Raw genomic sequence first — 6,000 nt, forward strand, 5'->3', positions numbered from 1 at the left:
TGGCATGCATATTCAACACGTTGCAATAGCTCGTCAGCATCATTCACTGGTGTTGTATAGACGACAGCCTTCAAAGGTAAAAATCTAATGGGGTGAGGTCGGGTGATCTGGGTGGCCAAGGCACTGGACCACCGCGTCCAATCAAAACAGAAACAATGTACTATTGTCTTGTCACTGCGTTGTTTGTAAACAAACACTGGTACAAAATCAAAACAAAAACAACACAATAATATGATCAGATACTTATGAAAACAAAAATGACTATTACTACTTTTTCCAATAAATAAGCATAATAATAATCCATTGTCACCATAACAGATAAATTCTGTAGGACCAAAAATTAATCTTTACGTAGATTCTTCGCCCAACGGTGCATATACTGTTGAATCTCTGCAACCAAGTCACTCAATTGAGTGCGCTCCTTGTATAATGGCAGTTGACTCAGGCCTAATATGTCAACATATAGGCTATGTCGAACATGGAGCAAGGCCACAAAGGGAAAAACACTAGAGGAGAGGGATTCGATCCGGTGCTGTGGATTGAACTTCGGCGTAGCTGAGTGGTTAGAGCGCTTGATACGTAGAACCAAGGACCCGGGTTCGATCCCCGTCGCCGGATCGAATTTTTCTCTTCTAATAACTATTGTTTTCATAACATAAATTTTGTAGGACCAAAAATTAATCTTTACGTAGATACTGTACTATTCAAAGTGTTACGTGTTTGAAAATATCAGCAAAGTGTGCTACTAGAAATGATGTTGGTGTAATATTTCTTGTCATTGTTGCATTATAATCTTTTATTTTCGTCGTTCTATAGGTGATATCTACTAATTTTGAGTAATATTATCGTTGTTTTCGATTTTACAGGGGTTTGCAATTTTCGAATGGAGTTAAGTACCCTACCAGTTCGGAAGTGGGGGTCCCATAGACAAGTCTCGCCGAAAAGTTAGTCGCTCCTTCAAAACGTTTGGGAAGTTACAGACGGACAGACAGAGCATGATAGCGATATTCTTTTAATACTAAATCAAGAATGTAGGGAGACGTATTCCATATAGCAACGGAAGATCAGTTAGAGGTTCGCCATCATATAGGCCTACTTACAAAATTTTATTTCCAGAAATTTCAAGTAAGTCATGTAGTTTAGAGACTCCTGCTATATTACTTACTTACTTACTGGCTTTTAAGGAACCCGAAGGTTCATTGCCGCCCTCACATAAGGTCGCCATTGATCCCTATCCTGAGCAAGATTAATCGAGTCTCTACCATCATATCCCACCTCCCTCAAATACATTTTAATATTATCTTCCCATTTACGTCTCGGCCTCCCCAAAGGTCTTTTTCCCTCCGGCCTCCCAACTAACACTCTATATGCATTTCTGGATTCGCCCATACGTGCTACATGCCCTGCCCATCTCAGACGTCTGGATTTAATGTTCCTAATTATGCCAGGTGAAGAATACAATGCGTACAGCTCTGCGTTGTGTAACTTTCCCCATTCTCCTGTAACTTCATCCCTCTTAGCCCCAAATATTTTCCTAAGAACCTGCTATATTAAGTTAAACAAATGTAATTTATCTTTTAAGTAATTCAGTAGCGGTCTTAATGAAATCACACTTTTTCAGTTATTTGTTTTGAACATTTACTCTACGTTAACTTGAGTTATTTAGGATTTCGAACTATTTAAGAAACATATGAAAAGAAACAACTAGTAGGTGCCCAATAGTCGAATAAAGCTACGGCAGCAATAAAGGTGAACATGCACTGTTGTTTACGGGTCTTAATTAAGACAACAATATCGTTATTGTGTAAGCTATAAGGAGGTCTATATGAGTACATACTAGAACTTCTTGGTCCTTGGTTGTACTTTAAGTATTCTCTGCAAAAGTTACTGGAAAAATTCTCTGTTTAGAAGAATTTTTGGAAGGCTGTGTTGAATGTTGTGGATGAAGAAAGAACCGTCGAAGTGCTTTTGACACGAAACATTCTTAGAAGGCCACTTCGCACGTCAGGAAGCTCGGTCGGAATCCACCTTACAAAGAAATAGAAGATTAACTTCCTACTCGCATTAATCGCTTGAGTGAGATTGGTATGCTCGTAACAGAAACATTTTAAAGTGATACTGCTTTTAAAATTTAATTCATTAACAGCATTTATTATCTTGTTGTTGTAGTCCATGATGCTGTTTAAGGATTTAACACAGTGGTACTCACTAGAAATTAGAAGAGAGCCGAATGTAAGAAACAGTATCTGTCGGAGAGCCACACCAAGTTTCACAGCACTCTAACTTGGTAACACGCAGCCTTATTACATTTATGGATAAACACATTCATTACTGACTACTGTCATTGATTTTTATATTAATAGTTAACTGTTTTATATTATTATTCAATTAATCAATCAATCAATCAATCAATCAATCAACAATGGCACGACAGCCCTGTGTGAGCCCTGGCCTTCTGTAGAAGCTTCTTCCTCTCTCAACAGAGCCGTTCTTCTCCAGTTCCTTATTCCCAGTATTTGTATGTTCTTTCTCACATCATCTTCCCATCTCAACCTTGGTCTTCCAATTTTCCTTATTCCTTCCGGATTAGTGTTAAACACTTTCTTAATAGTTCTATCATCCACCCGCAACACATGCCCGACCCATTGCAGTCTCTTGATTTTTATGGTCCCTATAATATCTGGTTCTTTAAAGAGTTTATATAGCTCATGGTTATATCTCCTCCTCCATACATTTCGTTCCTCCACTGGTCCAAATATAAGCCGTAAAACTCTTCTCTCAAATATACCCAGAGTTCATTCATCCATTTTTGTCATCAGCCATTTCTCTGCTGCGTAAATCAACACTGGTCTTCTCAATAGCACCTTATATATTAGTATCTTTTTGTTTCTTCTTCTTCTTCTTCTTCTTCTTCTTATTATTATTATTATTATTATTATTATTACATAATTTTAAGATAACGTACAGTTATGTACATTACTACTGTGAAGTTGAAGATCGAACTCTGCTACTCTCCTGCACAATTTTGTCAATACGAGTTGGTTGATTTGTGACAGATATCCTCAGGTGATTCTCCAAGTTCACATCGGTGAGACGAGATCTGTGTTTACCCTTGATGAACTTCATCTTTCTGAAAGTAATTTCACAGATATGCATTGATCCAAAAAGACACAGAATTTTATGTGTACACGACATCAAGTTTTCGAACTGTTTTTCTGGAACTGTATTCCAAAACTCTATAACTGAACTTGTCTTCATTTCTCCGTCATGCACGTCATTCAAAATTCATTCACAAAATCTAATCCGAAATGCAGTATCACAAAGTTTAATTCTTGTTCCACAGTACATTTATAAGTTTTAACCGAAGTAAGTTCGTATCCCTTTGTAAAATACAGTAAGATATTTCAGTTTGTTGAGAAAGACCGCTAAGATATTTCTTAAGGAAATTTTTCAGGTGTTGTTCAGTGTCATTAAGAGTTTCTTCCGTGAGCATTATACGTCTCCTTCTTTTCTTCTCATCTTGAACACTTCCCATTTCCCGAAATTTATTAACTGATTTATGAATCGCATTCCGACTTTGAACTCGATAACCTGGGAATTTATCTTGAAATATTCTCCTGGCTCACGAGCGGATTCGCAAATAAACACCCGATGTGGAATAGAATAATTAGGTCTGTTATTTGTAATTTATTTTTAGGAAACTGTACACTTGTATTTGCTTACATTGTTCAGACAACATTAACTGTCAGCGTATTCCGAATTTCACCGGACCGATGACATCAATTGCTGAGATTTGGAATACGCTCTGTAGCGTGAGAGTCAGGTCAAAACCAATTAACCCCGCCCGTCCACTTCCCTGTCCGGCCATAGGCGTTGTCTTTTCGGCTGAGGCAATTCTCCCAGCAGCTCTATCAGAAGATAACTGGATGACCCAGTAGAATATTATCCAATACAGAAAGAAGGCAGCGCTCGTATCTAGGGAACGGAAAACAAAACCTCCTGTGTTTCTTTATAGTATTTTAGCAGTACAGGAAATACAAACCAAAGCTTGTTTGATTTTTGTGCTTAGGTCCACCGCGGTTGGAAGGATGAGCCTCTCTAGGATATAGCGTCCCTGAAGACATCTGATAAGGTAAGCTGCACAAGTTCATATCATAAAATAAAATTTACGCATTTCATTAGCTGATCTAGAATGAGCTAGTGGATGATGCCGATGAGTTCGATCCCTGAACCATATTAACGATTTATTTTTAAAAAGTGAAAGAAGATTTATGAAACCACTTAGATTGCGTGAAACGTATTTATTCTTGGTATGTCGAAACGTTACAAATGTTCTTTTGTTGTTCAATAGGTCGAGTACAGATGTTTGGAATTAAAATAATAATAATAATAATAATAATAATAATAATAATAATAATAATACATTTTTTACGAATGTATTCTTAAATTTTTACCGATTAACATAATAAAGTGCATAGCCTTGGTGTTACTTCGTTCCTAGCACACGAAATAGGGAACAAATTTGGTTTCTCCTAATGAGTGCATTTTATAAAGGTACACATTGCACAATCTAATTAAGGAAGAAATATATATTTGAAGATACCATTTTAAATAGTACTGGTATTGTGCTTTGTTTTATTGATACGGTCTATATGATCTATGTTGTAACACACATTGCTGAAAAGCGTAATGCACGTCATAAATGTACTAATGAATATTTGAAGCTCTCTTGTTAAAAGGTAAATAGTCATGAACGCGGTGGTTGAATTTAATTTTGCACTCTCATTCATACGAATTATATTCAGCATATTCAGCGATCTGAAACTTTCGGAAGGAAGAAATGCAATTTCCACGTCTCTGAACTTTATGATTTCCTTCTATTTGCCTTTTAAAAGATTACTATCGTACGGTGCAGTCATTGGTTTTTTTTTTATCAGAGACATGATTGATTAATATCTGTTCTTCCACGTCCAAAAAAAAAAAAGAAAAAAAAAAAAAAGAAACGTAGCCATTACATTTTTTCTCAGATATAATTTATATCCATAGCTAGCGATCTTGGATTCAGGAGTCTACTGGCACGTCAGTAGACTCGTCAGTAGTCAACATTATATCCATAAACTCTTCTTTGGAGATGTTGGGAACAAAGTATAACTCGTTTTCTTTGTTTATTTTAGTCTCGATATTAATCTTGCGCATACTTTTGAAAATTTTAGTTATTTTGTTAATAAATAAATAAATAAATAAATGATTAAATAAATAAATGATTAAGTAAATAAATGATTAAGTAAATAAATGATTAAATAAATAAATGATTAAATAAATAAATGATTAAATAGATAAATGATTAAATAGATAAATGAGTAAATGAATTAATGATTGAGTAAATGAATGAATTAATTAATGAACGTGTAAATGAATGAATTAATTAATCAGTAACTGAATGAATTAATTAATGAGCAACTGAATGAAATAAATAACGAATGAGCAACTGAATGAATTAATTAATGAATGAGCAAATTAATGAATTAATGAATGAATGAGCAAATGAGTGAATTAATTAATGAAAAAGTAAATGAATGAATTAAAGAATTAATGAATAAATTAAAGAACGAACAGATGAATGAATGAATGAATGAATGAATGAATGAATGAATGAATGAATGAATGAATGAATGGACAAACGAGTGAACGAATGGCTGAGTGGCTGAGTAAATAATTAAGTAAATAAGTAAGCAAAGCGAAAAGCGATAAGGAAGCAAATAAATAATGAATGGATGAATGGGTTAATGGATGGATAGATTGATGGATGAATGAATGTATTAATGAATGAATAAATAAATAAGTAAATAAATAATTGAATAATTTAATGAGTGACTAAATTAATACATAAATAAATAAACAAGCAAGCAAGACATGCAATCAAGCAAATTAAATAAATTATTGAATCGAATGAATGAATAAATGAATGAATAGGATGATTTAATTGAATGAATGAACTGA

General features: G+C 34.5%; 1 long non-coding RNA gene across 1 annotated transcript in view; it reads left to right on the forward strand.

The window, feature by feature from the left end:
• LOC138692888 (uncharacterized) overlaps positions 1-4,132 on the forward strand; it is a 221,769-nt gene extending 217,637 nt beyond the window's left edge. The window contains exon 3 of the long non-coding RNA XR_011330156.1: positions 4,070-4,132. This is a non-coding gene — a long non-coding RNA (uncharacterized lncRNA). The remainder of the gene's footprint in view (positions 1-4,069) is intronic.
• Positions 4,133-6,000: the final 1,868 nt, after the last annotated feature.

This window comes from Periplaneta americana, chromosome 17 (assembly GCF_040183065.1).
Source record: "Periplaneta americana isolate PAMFEO1 chromosome 17, P.americana_PAMFEO1_priV1, whole genome shotgun sequence".
Classification (NCBI taxonomy): Eukaryota; Metazoa; Arthropoda; class Insecta; order Blattodea; family Blattidae; genus Periplaneta; species Periplaneta americana.